At 45.2% G+C, this 17860-nt stretch overlaps 1 long non-coding RNA gene across 1 annotated transcript; it reads right to left on the reverse strand.

Annotated features, from left to right (window-relative positions):
* Nucleotides 1-11149: 11149 nt before the first annotated feature.
* Nucleotides 11150-17377, reverse strand: LOC148006352 (uncharacterized). The gene is made up of 2 exons (XR_015686251.1): nt 14529-17377; nt 11150-12174 (listed from the first exon to the last, which is right to left on the reverse strand). It is a non-coding gene; the product is annotated as an uncharacterized LOC148006352 (long non-coding RNA).
* Nucleotides 17378-17860: the final 483 nt, after the last annotated feature.

Raw genomic sequence — 17860 nt, forward strand, 5'->3', positions numbered from 1 at the left:
GCTGGAGTTCACTTCCCAGCACACTTGGGATACATGCCTTCAAACAATAACTTCTACATCCCGGAGATGACAGACATGTTCTGGGCTCAGTCTGCTTCCCCTAAAGCCCTGGAGACCAAAGTTCAACCCAATACCTCTTGGATTTTATTTAGCATCATAATGTCTTGAGAATTAAGATATCAGATACTTAAAAAAAAAAAAGAATGAAGTCACATGGTCAGGAGCAATGGCTCAGTTACTAAGGGTAGTGTGTGATCCTTCAGAAAACTTGAGTTCAGTTCCCAGTAGCCCCCATAGGCATCTTACTCTCCTGAAACACCGGTTCCAGGGGATCCAGCACCCTCTTCTGGCTTCTCGAGGTCTCTGCACACGTCACACATACATAATTAAAAGAAGCAAACAACCCGATAAAATGAAGTTGGAATTTCCATAGGGATTGAATTGTATGTCAATATGTGTAATATTGATATTTGAAAGGGTTTTTTTTTTGAAAAAAGAGTCTTATAATGTTTTAAATAAGTTTAGGAGTTTGCGATGGGATGCGTTCGTGGATATCTGAATGGTCAAAGGGCCACACTCAGACATGCCTGTGAACAGACCCTAACTGTGTAGGACCCCAGGAGCAGGACTGGATCTTCTGGGGGATGTGTTTTGCTACTGTGGTCAGGTGTCCAAATGGAAGGCCCTTTAAACACACATAAGCTCACAGTTTTCCTGTGTGGTCTCTCATTGCATCTGTAAGCAGTCAAGACTACTGATCGACTTGGAGAGAACAAGATGAGAGTAGGTCACATGGCTTCCTCCTGGCCTGCTGTTGGGCATCTGGGGAGCAGAATTATCACCAGGATGTAGATGTACTTGTCTCTGGATCTGAGGGCGAGTTTCCATTTCTGTGGTTGATGGAGTTTGGAGGTATTTCTGGTGGGGTGATACTAAGGAACACTACTAAAGACTTCTGTATCAAAGGTATCTTCTGTAACCACATGCTCTGGTCTCTTTTAGAGAGAAGCTCAACAGTAGAGACCCTGGGTTACAGTATAGATATCGAGATGGTTTCATTCAACGCTGCCAAGCAGTTGTTGGCAATGGCCACACGGCTCTCTGGCAAGCCCAGTGCCCAGGAACTTCAGCTGCATCCCATCCCCTGCAACTTCACCATTGAAGTATTTATTATGTCAGTGCTTCTGACCACGTGGTCGCCGTCAAGCAACTGCATGGCTGCTTCAGGGCAAAGTCGCCCCAGATTCTTCTGCAGCAATGGGGTGTTGGTCACACAGAGAACTACTTAAGTATCTTAGAAATGAAGCAAATGTCATTAAAAAAAAAAAACACCCTCTGGCGGAAATGCCGGTGAGAAGAATAAAACCAGCTTCTCGCTCCTCAGAGACAAAGGGACAGAGAACCTCATGACTCTGCCCTCTAATGTCACGGGGTCACTTAAATCTTTAGCCATGTCCGTGGAGTGCAGGCACAGTGGGACTCAGGAAAGAGTCTTTCCTGACACAGGAGCTGTACACGAAGAAATGGAGTCACGAGTGACTTCTCTCTCATCCTTGTTGACTTAGATTAAAGAAATCTCCCGTGGAGAGTGGGGCCTCGGCATTTAGACTCCTGGAATCAGCGTTCACAACTCTAGTTACTGTCGGCCAATGTCTATGCTTTTTTAAAGGACCACACTAAAAATCATAGTGTAAGAATTCTCTTCAATGCAAACAAGTTTGAGGCGTGCATGAAATTAAATCCAGAATCTTGGCAGTCTTATCCTGCACCACCGGACCTGTCCCCTCCGAGTGGCCTCAGAAATAAGCAGGGTGAGTCTGATAAAGATCACCGAACGCTTCACAAATTTCTATGCGTGTTTGATGGCCTCAATGCGGCCAATCTTACCCCATCAGACATGCTTTAAGAAAACCTTATTTGTTTGTGTGTTTGTGTAAACATGGCCGTCCTCACGGAACAACAGCGACTCTTTGAGTCTACATTCGGGGAACTGGGTGTTGCATAAATGACTCTCAAATGTACAACACTGCAAATCGTCTGTTGTTTTTACAATGTTTTTAATATCAGGCACACTGTCAGCTAATGGAACGGCGGCCTTGGGGATGTGTTTATATTAGTTTTAGCCAACCTAAAGTACATTTAGCCTTTAGCTTCTCTTCAGGCCCAAACCACATCAAACAGGCCACACACAGACTCCTGGAGGCTGTTACTGCTTTCTTGTGATTCTTAGGGAAAAGAAAAAGGGAAGGTTAACTATCTGTCTGCATTTCTTTTTAGGCCAGGAATTCCCACAAGAAGAGTAAACACATCATTTTTCATCTCTTTCCCCTTTTCACACTGGCTTACCTGCCAGTCCCATTTTTTTTCCAGAGGTAAAATTTTAAGCCTGCAACAAATGCATTTTAAGACCAGTCTCAAGTGCACCTCACCACAAATAAAAGATGCCTCTGAAGGCAGTATGACTTCATCAGGAAGCCACAGGCTCAGAGACAGACGTTTTCATCACCGGTCTTTTCAGTGAGGCCGCCAGTTAACGCACAAGCGTATTTCTTCCCAAGGACCCTCTACAAGCCACAGTGCCACACGGCCACCTCACACTAAGCACTGTGGCTGCCCTTCCCGTCACACGTCCAAGAGCATCTATTAAACACGGCAGTGGCACTTGTCCTAGGCTAGAGAGGCCCGGGAACGGGAGAGGAATCGTGTGCTGATGCTGCATTAGACAGGGGGAGGGCATCCTCTGGGACGGGTCGTGTGGCGAAGGAATCTTGTTGTTCTTTTGAGAAAGTGCAAGTGTGCTCACAGATACCATACGGTGAAGGTGAAGCATTCCGTTCTTACCGAGGATCAGGCCAGCTGGGCCACCCCTCTGTAAAGCCAGCACACAGTGACCTGCCCACTGTCCTGGAGCTTGTGCTCCAACTTCTTCTTTATCTGTTTTCCAGTGTAATGAAAACACAGCTCAGAATGATAAACTTCAGGCCAATCCCATGTCATAAATGATTCTCGAAAAGACTTAATTTATTATTATTATTATTGTTATTATTGTTGTTGTTATTGTTTTTATTAAGAGTTTATTTGGCTGCCTGCAGAGCATGGGTGAGGGGTTACAAAAACTGTCTTCGTGACACCCTAACAGCAGCATTACTGCCAAACCCCACCCGGTCACTGACAGCAGCCTAGAGAATGATCACAGGCATGAGAAGGCCCAATCAAGTTTCCTGAAAGGAAGCCCGGATCTTCAGGGAAGAGATGACAATTTAAAAATAACTGGTGATGTCCAGGGGAATGCGCCTTAAAGCCCAAAACTGTCCAGATTATATTTATCCTTTGAGCCAACTATGCTCACCCAATTAACCCACTTCTCATTTCTAGAAGAGAGATGCTCCTCTTGGCCTAGAGACCTCGCAAAACCTGCATTGAGACAGTCATTTCCTATGACATAATCTGCACTCCTCAGATCTGCCCGTACATCCCCATGCTATTCTGAACCAAGCTTTGTTATGGCTGGTCTCACTTGTCCGTTATAGTCCCTCTAAGGGAAGAGGAGGCTTCCCTCGCTAAAACTGCATGGTATTGTGTCCTGGGGAAACCAAGGTACAGTGTCTGGGAATGGACTTCTAAGTAGAACCTAATCCTAACCCTAACCCTAACCCTAACCCTATCACTAACCCTAACCCTAACCCTAACCCTATCACTAACCCTAACCCTTTAACCCTAACCCTAACCCTAACCAGAATACAGAGCAGACATGGACATGTGTGGGATGGGGATGCTTTCAATATCCCTGGAATGGATCCTAAGGCATTTCTGGAATAATACGTCTTGGAATGCAAGCAGCAGTAAATAAGGTTGAAATAGACTGCTGTGAGAAGGTGAGAGGGCTGGGAAGGAACAAGGAAGGTAGAGTGACTGTCTCAGTCAGCTGCTGGTAGAGCCTCTCAGAGGATAGCCATGCTAGCTAGCTAGGCTCCTGTCTGCAAGCACAACATGGCATCAGTAACAGTTATAACAGGGTTTGGTGCCTGCCCATGGGATGAATCCCAAGTTGGGCCGGTCACTGGATGGATAGCCTTTCCTTCAGTGCCCATTTGTGCCCCTGCATTTCTTTTAGACAGGAATAACTCTGGGTCAGAATTTTTGAAGGTAGATGGGTGGCTGCACCCTCCACTGGGGGCCCCATCTGTCTACTGGAGGTGGTCTCTTCAGGTTCCACCTCCCTACTATTAGGCATTTCGGCTAAGGTCATCCCCATTGGGTCCTTGGAGCCTCTCACATCCCAGGTCTCTGGGACTTTCTAGAGGTTCACCCCACCCCTACACCCACAGACGCGTATTTCTATTCATTCTCCTGGCCCTCCAGGCTTCTCTTCCATCTCCCCTCCCCCCATATCTGATCCTGACCCCCTCCCCCGTGTGTGTGTGTGTGTGTGTGTGTGTGTGTGTGTGTGTGTGTGTGAGTGAGTGACATGAGTGTAGTGCCTGTGGAGACCAGGGACCTGTCCAATCTCCTGGGGCTGGAGTTATAGGCAGTTGTGAGCCACCGAATGTGGGGCTGGAAACCAAATTTGGTTCCCCTGGAAAAGTAACCAGTGCTCTTAAGTACTGAGTCATCTCTGAAGCCCTTCCTTTTCTTAACTACAAGTGAGATGCATTTATACTCACGTTTCTACCCTCTGTTTCCTGACATAACATATCCAACTTCTCTTCCCCTCTTTCTGTGTCGGACCCTCCTGGGTCCCCTGCAGTGTTTGACCCCTGCTGATGCTTGTAGAAGCCTTTTGTTCCTAACAGAGGAATGTCCTGGCCGGGTGTGGTACACCTGGGAGATGGTTTGTTCCTGTCTTTTGTTCTTTAACCTCAGCCGCCCCCCCTCCCCCCAGGCCTTAAGCCAGTTTTTTCCACTGTGCTTCCCGGAATTTTCCACCTGGTGAACTTGAGTTATATATTTGGTGAATAAAGCTACAGATTTTGCACTTTCTTAACATGAATGACCCAGGTATGTGTGTGTTTTTTTTAACCCTGCAGGCTTATGCCCGGTTCTCAGTACCGCTTTGGTGTGGGCATCAACATTCTTTAATAGCACACATTGAAGATTGTCTCACTGACAAGTATATAGAAACAGATACAGAGAAAGACACAGACACACAGACACAAAGACAAAGACAGACACAGACACACAGACATAGACACATAGACACAGAAACAGACATAAAGAGAGACAGACACAGACACACAGACATAGACACACAGACATAGACACAGACAGACATAGACACACAGACACAAAGACAGAGACAGACACAGAGACCAACACAAACAGAAAGACAATGACAGACACAGACACACACACAGACACACACACACACACACACACACACACACACAGAGAGAGAGAGAGAGAGAGAGAGAGAGAGAGAGAGAGAGAGAGAGAGAGAGAAATATATATACACAAATACACAAACACACATAGAGACAGAGCATAGCGATGATGATCCCCGGACCTGTTTAAAGCCTCAGATGACTCCTTTTGAGTGGATACATTTGTTTGTCCCCTGGGAGTCATGACATCATTGAAGGGGCACTGTGGGATACAGAGACGGTAAGTTTTAGAGAGAGGAACAGTATAGGCTACACTATCAAGAATGATAAAAGCTGTTTGGATGTAAATCAGTGTTTTCTGCATTGGATTGTGTTATATTCCTGTTGAGAGCATTGGAGCTCTGCCAAGCTGGGCTTATGGTGGTAGATGTAATAGAATACAGTGTCATGTGGCAAATCTAAGGTTCTTCCTGACTTCAAGGTGTGTGAGAACTTGCAGTGACACAGCTACTTGGTAAGTGATCCTGTCTGCTTAAGCACGAAATGGAAACACTGTCTTCTATTTAATGTACATGTTTTCTGTGGCTGCTAAAATGTCAGCAAATCAACATCTATCAAGTTGTTTGTGTCCCAGCACATAGTAAACTACAAGTATTTTTTTTTTTGTTATACTCTGAGAAAAAAATCACAGTTACCAGCTCATTAGCAGTGACTTAAGAAAGTCTGAGGTCCCAAGTCAACTGCATCCTGTTTCCAGCATCTCCTAGGTTACCAGAATTGCTTGTCCCTGGGTGCAGGGGCACTTGCCTGCAATCCCAGCTCATGAGAAGCAGAGGCAAGAGGGTCAGAAATTCAAGGCCTTCTGCAGTCTTCTATCCAGTTCAAAGGCAACCTGGGCTACAACATACCCTATCTCTAAACAAACAAGCAATCAACAAAAATATCATTAAAATAACTTCCAGGTATATTCGATAACTTTTTAGATACTCCTAATTTTTGTTCTAGAGTTCGTAATGTTTTTATACTTCTAAAAATATATTGATCATAATTTTCTTTATATCACCATAACAAAAATACAGAGCCTAACCATTAGACCCCTGCCAGTGTTTTAGGGATATTGCATTGCAATTAAAATATTGTCATGAGAAAATGCACAGAGCATAGACTATATCGTTTTAATCATTTTAAGATACAGTTTAAAGTTAGTAACTACATTCACAGTTCTGAGTAACAAGGACACCACCCAGTTCAGTCACTGCAAGCAGAAATGCTTCAGTCATTAGAGCACACACTGAAGTTCTCCCCATCCCGACCTGGCCTGGCCAGCTCACTTCCACTCTCAGTCTGTATGAGCTTGCCCATCCCAGAGACCTCATGCCTGTGGTGTCGTCTCCACGGTGGCCTGTATCAGACTTTCGCTAATGTTTATGGGTAATGTTACATATCCCTATCGACACATCACGTTCCTTTGAAGCACGGATCTGCTGACGAAGAGTAGGGGTTTTCTTCCTTTTGGCTATTGTGCTCAACACCCCAATGAGCATGGGTGTGCAAATGTGTGAGTATCTTATTTCTGGACCACAAAGGAGAGGAACTCATGGTTCAGAATAACCCAACACTCCCATCTCTGAGGAACAGGCAGATTGATTCCCCCAAAGGCTGCACTGGGTACTACTTCTTTGTCTTAGGTCAGTCTCTGTTTCCCTCAGTGTTTAGCATAATCATCCCAGGGAGTTTGTACGGGTTCCCTTCTGCTGCTGTGAGAGAACACAACAACCCTGGTGACTTCTGGAATACTTTATTGGCCCACAATGGCAAGGACAGCACTGTCCCAGGCAGGCAGAGCAGGAGGCTGAGGTAATGTGTCTTTAGCTGCAAACATGAAGCACAACAAAAGCAAGGAAGGCTAGGAGCTCTCACAGCCCACCCAGCAAGGCAGCCACATCCCCTAAATCTCACCAACCAGCATCACCCACTGAAGATCATATATTCAGAGGCCTGAGTCTATGAAGAACGTTTCTTGTCCCCGCCAGCAGGGACCCAGTTATTCAGGGTCCCGAAGAGGCTTTCTACCTGTGGGCCAAAATGGGGGTGAAGAGAAGAAGGAGACCAAGCAAAAGTTCTGTTGTCAAGGTCTCGTTTATTGGGATGAACATTGCAGCTTTTAAGGCTTTCAGGTAGGGGGAGTGACCTTTGTGAAATATGAAGGAGGGGGAGATGAGGGTATAGGCAGTGATAGCTGGAGGCAAAGAAGTCAGGTGATGAGGTCAGGTGGTGGAGACACTGGGTGTTGACTGAGGAGATAACTGGTATCTGCTCGAGCTGAGGCATCCCTTGAATGTTATACTCCTGTGCTGTAAATTCATGGGAGAGGCTTTATCCAACAATCTTAAGATTTATGGCAGTCATCTTCGGGGTGAGTCTCTGTGGCCAAACAGCCCAGAGTCACTTTGAACCATGCAGTCAAAAAGCGGCTAGGCCCAAATCCAATATGGCTCCGTGCATCTCCCCCATTTTTCTTTTATAAAAGACCATTAGGTGGAAGTAGTGGTCTGAGAGAGATCAGACATGCCTCACAGAGTGCCCAGCTCGGCCATGGCAAGCCACTCTTGCAGTTAGGACTGCACCCCAATGGCTAGGAATGAACTTATGCTGTAACACACCGTTCTGGGCTATACGTGTGTGTTATTGGGGGAGAAACTGGGCAGAGGAGCATTTGACCGGCCCGCACGTTTAAACAGGGTGTAGCTACCTCTGTCTTAGGATCGACCTCTCAGACCCCAGCCTCTCTGTCATAGGACCACCTTGTCGCCCTCAAGGCTCCATGTCTAGATTGGTCAAGGGTCAGAGGAAGTTGCCCGTCGCTGAGGAAAGCTACATTGGATCATCTTCTCATTCCTCTTACTTGAGCCCAGGGGCGAAGGAGCAGGAGCCAGATGGCATTAATATAAGAGATTGTGGAAATTGAGCCTCTCCTGATAAGTAGTGGGCACCTCATCTGGTTCTCCTCAGCTGCTATGGCCATACTACCAAGGGCCTAGTCAAGCCTCTCCTGTAATAAAATTTAGAATTCCCAATTGTTAGCAACTACTCCAGAAAGTTCACCCACTGTGCTTGCCTAACAATAGATTGGGGGAGGGTAGCTCCAGACACTGCAGACACAATGGCTGCAGCAGTAATGGCTGCTACAATAGCAGCGAAAATGCCAAGGTCTTTCCCAGGACAGTTCAGGATCGGTCATTCTTCTCTGGAACAACCAGCAGGCAATGGAACCATGTCTGAGATCTGCAGAATCAGGGCAGAGTTCCCCAGTCCACAGCAGCTTCCAGCAAGCAGCAGTGCACAGAGGGTCGGAGCGCAGGCCGCGATGGGACAGGACACAATGACTGCAGCAACGCCAGAATTTCTGTGATGACAAAAGATGAAGGGGAATCCTCCATATTCCTCCAAGGACACAGGAATGACTCCAGGGACCCGAACCAGGAGAGCTGAATCTTCATGCTCCCAGGATCAGCAAGTCTCACCAGCCACTCGGGCAGCTGGCACACTCCTGTAGCATCCTGTAGAAAAAACACAAAGATTCCCTCTTCCCCATATAAAATATCTGAACAGGATCATGCCAATATGTGGATCTTTCTATTTCACCTAGGCAGAAGTATGCCTAGCTGTAGGGTGCCATAAACTCAGAGTGTTCCTTGGCATCCAAATTTTAAAATTGAAATAAAAGGAGCATATTTTAGCATACAGGGATAACTCCCCTTTTTACTTATTAAAATATTGTTAAAATATTATTTATTAAGATAAGTCCTTAAGGATTAAATTGAGGACACTGAGCACTTGTATTTATAAATTGACTTTTATACCAAATTATTGTCTCCAGCATTACTGTTTTGGATATATAAAGAATGAGATTTTTTGACTAACTGTTTCTATATAAGGCCTATAATCTGCCTGGTATCATTGTCCTCCCTTGCTAAGTAAGGTGTCCAGGCAATCCAGTTCTTAAATGGCCTATAAAGGAACAGTACTTAGTGCTCTTAACCACTAAGCCATCTCTCCAGCCCCTTACCAGCTTTATTTACCTAAACATAAGCATTAATTAGAGATGCCAAATCCTATAAATACTGTACTAGAAATCCCTGAGCCGGCAAGGTGAGGCTGGGAGTTGAAAGTAAGCAAATGGAGTCTTCCTCTATTTGTGAGGGAGTGTTATCAACTCCATTATCATTTTCAAAGAGCTGGGTCTATGGTTTTGTTTAGTTGTCTGAGCCAGAGCACTGAAAGGACAGTGAGTTGTCAGACAGTCACACTGAAATCACTCACTGATTTTATGTAGAAAACCTGCCTTTAGTAAAGCATTAAGTAATTGAAATCAATTGTAAACCACAAGCAGCACATTGGCTATCAGTATATGAATTGAAAGCTTGTTTTTTTTTAACATTATAAAAACAGTGGCTAAAGCCAGGAATTTAATAATCTGTGCTGAAGCAGCAGAAACTCAAGAGAATAAAAAAGTGATCCAATCATACATGTAGCCTTTTCATTAGATGAACCACCTATAAATACAGTAAGCGCATTTCCTATGGGTTGTATGCACAAATATACAGGAAATACAAAAACATGTAAAGAGTAAAATTATCAATTTTGCCTGAAAAATTTGTATATGTAATAGGCCAAATATCAGTATTTTGTAATAACCAATTAACTGTTGTTTGGCTTTTTAAAATACTTCCATGACTCTAGCCTACAATTCTGTATTAACACAACTGAAGCTTTATCTCCAATGAGGATAACAAACAAAGACCTAAGTCCTCTGGTAAGGTGAGGTACTTAGCCAACTAACATATCCTTAGTAGCTTAAAATTAGTTTTAAATACTCTTTTCTGGAGTAGTCTAACAGCTACTCCCCAAATATTAAAGCTCATTTAGAGAGCAAAAGTTTGTAGTAAAAATTTCTATATACACTTAAAGATTTAAAGTTCTAACTTCTTACATTGAAGAAGTGACAAAATTACATAATATAAGGCTATTAGCCATTCTTTAGTAAAAATTTTAATGATATCACTTTATGGGCTCTCTAAAATTATAAGCAAGCTCACGAAATGAAAACTCACAACCGCCAGGACGTAAACAAATTGTATAAAAACAATCCTCTAAATCTATCTTGAAATGGCAGTTGGATAAGCAAACAAGCTGTAATGCTCTCACAAGTTCTAAAACCTCATCAATCCTTTTTAAATCCTGTAACAATCTCTACCTGTTTGATTTTTTTCTTAATTATAAATAAGTTTGAGTTAGTCAATGTAACACTGACAATCTTTAATCACAATCTTTAAGATCTCTTTGTAACACCAGAGCACAGCCACAACTTTGGAAAGTCACCTGAGTTCTGAGTATGTGACTAGGCAGCTGTTCTTGGGGCAGTGGAATTAGCATCAAAATACAGTAACTTTAGGGCAAACCACACCTTTGGCTATGACTGCCAATTTCTACATGTGAACGCACGATGGTGCGGTCTCCAATACCTCAACAAAGAGACGTTGCCCTAAAATCTTTTAGAAGCCTGGTTTCTAGAATAAGAATTCCATAAAAATATTACCTCAATTTGGACCTGTTTCCCTAGGTTGGCTCATATCCAAATTACAGTTTTAAGCCAACTTTCTGTTACCAATGTTACACCTTTTAAGCTGTGAAGCTCCTGGTGTCTTTAGGATCAGCTAGTATAAACATTTAGCCAGCCCACTGGGGAGTGAAAGACCCCCGAAGGGAGCCCCCCACTCAAGTCTCGGGAAAGACGCGCACCCAGTAGGACACAGACACCGACCTGCTGTAATCACACGAGGAAGATTTATTGTGAGCGAGATGAAACGAGAGCTCAGGCCAGCATGCTGGGGTCGAGACTCATACACCACACAGGGAGTAGAGGAGTTCGACCCCGACCTGAATTTTCACAGAGCTTATAAAGGAAAAAACCACAAACCAGGGGGATCAAGAGGGAGGGAGGAGGGGAATTCCAAAACCACAAACTGCCCATACATTTAGGTCATATGCTAGTCATGTGTAACACTAGGCAACACACCCAGGACTTTGTGACATTGTGATTAGGGGTAGTGACATTTTCAGGGCCATTGGACCATTGTGGCCGGAGGCTATGGGTCATTGTGGCTGTTCCAGGAAACTTTTCATGCAAGAATGTTCCGGGAACCATTGTACAGCAAGGGAGGGGCGAAAAGTTCATGTTCTCACAGACCCTACCTCTTCTTTTTGGGTAGCTAGGCGGCTTATTATTAATTTTTAATCCTTCATTCCCCACTTCTTCTTTTTTTGTTAATAGTTCTAATCCTAGAACTTCATGGAGAACTCAGCTTCATCTAGCATAACAGCTTGGTATTGTAGTCTTAACATGAGGATTCTAACCTGGACACTATCCAAGCCTATCCACCAAGGTCATGACTAGCTTTTAGAACTTCTAAGCTTATACGGACTGTGATCCCTGAGGCACAGTCCCAAGAAGTGTTAAGAGTACTAACATATGCAATGTTACATCATTTGTAATGGAAATCAAGCCTATCCCACACCTATCTTGATAGAACCCAGGACAAACATGACTGAATTTCCCTCTAGGTCCCAGCTCTCAGCCCCAACAGCTAGTACACGGCTGGTGAGGGCTGAGAATTGACAGCTGTCAGGGTGGTCAGCAGCACCAGGTACGGTCCTTTCCAGCGAGGCTCGAGTGTCTGGACTCAGTGTAGCTGCAACCTGGAACTGATGGGATGTCTCAGGGGTCTCCGGGGCATAGGCTGCTGTCAGCTGTGAGCAGATTTCTTTCTGTATCACCTGTAGGTCTTTTAGCCTGGCACACAAATCATTATTACTATGGCACTATGACATGTTGGTTCAGTAACATCATCTAATACAGTCAGGGGGGCTGAGGCCCCATATAAGATCTCAAAGGGGGTAAGGCTGAATCTGGAAGGGGTATTTCTTGCTCTGAAGAGAGCAAGAGGGAAGGAGTGTCACCCAGTCTGTGCCAGTCTCCATGGTTAATTTGGTCAGGGTCTCTTTTAGAGTTCTATTTATTTACCCTACCTGTCCTGAACTTTTGAGGTCTGTAAATACAATGTAATTTCCAATCGACCTCTAAATACTTGGCCACACCCTGGCTTACCTTGGCAACGAAAGTAGGGCCATTGTCTGACCAGATTACCTTGGGCATTCCAAATCGGAGGAAGATTTCTTCCAGTATCTTCTTGATGATTGCAGAGGCCGTCTCTTGTTTGGTGAGGAAAGCTTCTATCTATTCCTGAAAAAGTATCTACAAGCACTAGGAGATACTTGTGATTATATTTTTCTGGTTTTATCTCAGTGAAGTTCACTTCGACTTTTCACCAAACTCTCTAGGTCTCTTTGCCCTGTTTGCTTGTTAAGCATTCACTTATTGACATACCTTATACTTTCTACTGTCTCTCTGGCTAAAATCTTAAAGTCTATTACATACACTTAACTACTTGGACAAACTTTTTATCTCCTAAATGAGTCCATTTCTGTATTTGGCAAAGTGAGTCTTTTCTTTGTTCTCTGGGGAGTATAGCTTTTCCCTCAAGTGTGCCATTGTCTTTTTTTTTTTTTTTTTTTTTCGTTTAAGCAATTTGGGCCTTTTCTTCTGTTTTACATTCTAAGTGAGGCCATCCCTTAGTCCGATCCTAGTTCTCAGTGGCTGTCTCTTGCAGGCCTTCAACCAGGATAGGCTCCTGCATAGCCATTTCCCGAGCCACTTTATCTGCTTTGTTATTGCCCCATGTCACTGAATCTCTTCCCTCCTGATATCCTGAGCAATGAATAGTACTCACAGTTGTTGGCTTCACCAGGACATCCAAGAGATGGCAAAGGCATCTGCAGTGCTGATGTACTGGGGGGGGTAGAGGTTCAGCCATCCCAGATGACATTGTGTTGTCCACCATGGCAGCACCCACTTATCTCTGACCTTCATGAAGAGAACTGTTCCCGTCTGTGGACAAGGTAGCCTCGGCTTTCAGCAGGGGTCAATCAGCCAGTCGCAGAGGTCTTTCCTCCACCCATGGGCTTCTGCCAGTACTTGACACTCGTGCTGTGGTGGCTCCAGGTCGGATTGGGCAGCAAGGTGACCAGATTGTCCCCAACCGGTGGAGAATCTAGTCCATGGCAGCTGACCAGTGGTCCCATCTTTTGGGACACTCTATTCAAAGGCAGAACATCAGCCACTCTATCACAGTTTAAGTCCTGGATTGGGTGATAATTGTTAGTGCCCGGCTGGCAGGAGTGATATGTTCCAAGTAGAACAGCGCTAAGCCATTCGTCTCCCAGCATCAGGTACTGGTGCACTGAGACAGGTCTTAAGCTCCGCATACACAGTCTGTAGATATGCATACACATGGCCTCACCCAGCCATTTCAGCCCACGCAAGCCATTTTGGAGAGCAATTTTCTCATGAGCAAGGGATAGGGGCAGTCAGGGATGACTATGAACTAGTGGGTTACCCGGCCCACGCCAAGGTCCACTGTTCTTCGGGCAGTCCATAAGTATTGTTTGTTGCCAGTAGGCCCCTGTACCCAAGGTCTTTGGATATTGGCCCACTGGAGGGGGGCATAGGAGCACAGAGCATTGGGTCCCTGCATCCACACTTCCCTTCTATCTCTGTACATAGCCAGCACTCTAGGACCAAGAGGCTCTCCAGTGTCCCCTCTTGTTCTTTCTGGGGCAGTCCCTGACCCAGTGTCTTTTTTTTCTTTGCATTAGGCACACTGATCTTTAGCCAGGAATTCTCTTCTGTTGCCAGGTACTGTCTTCCTAGGTTCCCTAACTACTGTGGCCAGTATATGTTTCTCTCTTGTCTTTTATCTCTCTTTAGCTCTCTAGCTTCCTCTTCTTTTAGTCTCTTTTCTTCCCTAGCTTCCTGCACTCTTTACCTCTTTCTTTCTTTCTTTCTTTTTTTTCTTTTCAGTCTCTCTGCATCTTCTTCTACAGCTATTAGGTGCTGTCCACTTTTCTGCACAGACCCTGAACCATGCATCAACTTACAATAACTCTCTCAGCGACTTAGCTTAACCCTTCAAGTTTCTGTAACTTTCTCTTCATATCTTTTCCTTATCTTAGCCAAATTGGTGGGGCATTTTCCAGCCCCTAGGAGACCGACCCTTGGAGCCTGGGGGCAGACCTGGCACTCCCTACCTTCAGGCGTCTGAAGAGAGCAGGCAGAAGTGAGGGCCTTCTATCCGTGTCTGGAACATTTTTTTCTGGTCTCCAGTAGGATTCCGTCTTTCATCGGTGGTAAAGAAGACCTGTAACAGTTACTAACAAGCATATCAAATGGGATGGTGAGAAAACAAGAGAATCTTGAGAATAGAGTCTACCGAAGAGGGCAAACAGCATTTAGTCACACAGCTAAACCAGGAGGCCTTTCTTGGAACAAAAAGGCCATTGTCAGTGTCAGCTCCATGGCTTTGCCTCTCAAGAGAACCAGCCTCCAAATGACACTAGGCTTCTAGTAACAACTAATAACAAAAGGATGGAGAGATGGTTAGAACCTGGGTGCTAGATGCCAGGGGGCTGATAAAACAATTGTAACCAGTTCACCTGGGGCTATCAGGACCTCAGTAGTAGCCCTTTACCAAACTGTCTCACTGGGTTTAAAGGCCCATGGAAAAGAAAACATTAATCCTGACCTTGGCTACCTCCAAGTAATTTAGTGCTGGAGACTGACTCCTCCCTTGGAATAAAGACAGCAGATAAGGCAGGCTTCCTTAAAGAACTTCTCTAAATGAGCACTCTCCTTCTGTGAGCAAATGTCAGAAATTCCTTTCCTGTTCTTGTTTTCCTTATAGCCCCACCTAGCTCTCAGCCTTTTTAGATTATTCTTCCTGTAGCATTTCTAACACAGCCTGTCCCTTTTTTATAGCCTATTAACAGTATTTCTGATCTTTTAGGCAGCTACGCACTAAGTGTCATACCGGCTGAAACTCCGCCTTTAAGATTCTTTGCTCCCAAGCAAAATTTAAATCTTTCCCAGTTCATCACAGCTGGCTGCGAGCATAAGCACAGATAAAACACTATGTTTTTGTTTTGTTTTTCTTTCCTTTTTTCAGAGCTGGGGACCGAACCCAGGGCCTTGCGCTTGCTAGGCAAGAGCTCTACCACTGAGCTAAATCCCCAACCCCCAAAACACTATGTTTTAAAAATTAACTTTGGCTATCAACCAACACACTGCCACTAGAGCGGGGTCTACAAAATTAAGTTTCTTACTCACTAAGCGTTAAGGGGACCAAGTAAAACTCTTCGACGAACAAAGCAAACAGTTTCATGATTTCAAACACAGTCGTCAGTCCAAGATTTTAAACACGGTCGTCAGTCCAAATTCAAACACGAAACAAAAGTCAAAAAAACACTGGACAATACCACAGAAAACAATCCAGACAAACAAGACCAAGACAAAGCACCCTATAACCAATTTCCACAGATGCCTGGTACCTTCAGTACCTGGCCCAAACTGCAGCTTAACCTTAGCTGCTTCTGGGATACCAAACACAGAAACAGAATACAGACAACAGACACTAACACATCTAAGCACACTTGTCCGTGCCTATACTTAAATAGGCAGCCGAACTCGACCTCCAAAGTCACAGTCAGATCTTTTTGACTGTCCGTTGCCGGGTCCTCCCGACAAAATTCGGCTCGAGGAACGTTTCTCACGCGTCCCAGAGCCAGGACCCAACAAAGGCTGACTCGTGGAACGTCTCTCACGAGTCCCAGAGCCTGCGCAATTGGGGCGTCCCCCGGTGCGCTTTCTAAAAAGGAAAAAAAGAAAGAAAAAGACTATTCGGAGTAGGAATCCTTCATCTACTCACAGGCGCCATTTCGGGGTGGGGAACCTTCTTCCACCCGTGCACAGGGCAGGAAACCTTCTTCTGCCCAGACAGTGCACTAAGACTCTCGTGCACAGGGCAGGAATCCTTCATCTGCCCAGACAGTGCACTAAGACCTTAAACCGGTACCGAAAAACACAGACTACAGGACTTAATTCACACACACTCACACACACGAGCACAAACAAAAGAGAAAAAAAAAAACAAAAAACAAAACCGACGTCGACTTCGTGTCGACCAGAGGCACTGAAACTGATCGGCAGGTCGCAGACCTTGCCTAACAAACCGGTCGTCAAGGAGTAAAGTCTCCTCTGGACCTATCAGATGGGGTTCACCAGGCGTCCCTGGTCCCCCCTTGTCCTCCTGGGACGTCTCCCAGGGCGAACGGACGGTGGGTACCTGGACACGTCTATCCCTATCCACCCCGCTCTCCTTCCTGGAGCGCGGTCTCACTGAGCGTCCGCAAAACCGAAACAGCGATCGCACCAGATTCCCAGACAGAACATAGACATGGACACAGACACAGCGCTGAGATAAAACAGAGAATCTTACCTCCAAGTGGGTCTAGGACCCCTGGGTGGTCGCGCAGATCCCGGACGAGCCCCCAACTGAAAGACCCCCGAAGGGAGCCCCCCACTCAAGTCTCGGGAAAGACGCGCACCCAGTAGGACACAGACACCGACCTGCTGTAATCACACGAGGAAGATTTATTGTGAGCGAGATGAAACGAGAGCTCAGGCCAGCATGCTGGGGTCGAGACTCATACACCACACAGGGAGTAGAGGAGTTCGACCCCGACCTGAATTTTCACAGAGCTTATAAAGGAAAAAACCACAAACCAGGGGGATCAAGAGGGAGGGAGGAGGGGAATTCCAAAACCACAAACTGCCCATACATTTAGGTCATATGCTAGTCATGTGTAACACTAGGCAACACACCCAGGACTTTGTGACATTGTGATTAGGGGTAGTGACATTTTCAGGGCCATTGGACCATTGTGGCCGGAGGCTATGGGTCATTGTGGCTGTTCCAGGAAACTTTTCATGCAAGAATGTTCCGGGAACCATTGTACAGCAAGGGAGGGGCGAAAAGTTCATGTTCTCACAGACCCTACCTCTTCTTTTTGGGTAGCTAGGCGGCTTATTATTAATTTTTAATCCTTCAGGAGCTTGTCCAGCAGACTTAGGCTTCTAGCTACAGATGCAGGCTCCAAAAGCCAATTGAAACTGTTTTTTATGCATTGTTCCCTTCTTGAAACGAGTTAAAACCAAGTCAAGGTGTGAACGACTGGCAGATAAAGTTTTTATCATTTTTTCTTTTGAACACGAAACATAAAACATTTAAACAACGAGAAACAAAGACCACAGACATAAACTGACAGACGTGGATAGCTTGGTGCACCAAGGACACACAATAGACATAGAGGGAAAAAACTAGATGGTGTCCCACGATAGGGACCCACATATCCTACCTATGGAACCCAGAACTAGAAATAAGCATTTCTCCAATAGGAGCCAGCAGAGAGGCAGGACATCTCCTGCCTTTCTTCTGTTCCCAGGAGAGCCCTGAAAAGTTTTTCTCTTTCTCCAAAGCATCCGTGGAGAGTCCGGGAGGACTGTTTTTCCCAAACCCATTCTCTCT

This window comes from Rattus norvegicus, chromosome 4 (genome assembly GCF_021556685.1).
Source record: "Rattus norvegicus strain SHRSP/BbbUtx chromosome 4, alternate assembly SHRSP_T2T, whole genome shotgun sequence".
NCBI lineage: Eukaryota > Metazoa > Chordata > Mammalia > Rodentia > Muridae > Rattus > Rattus norvegicus.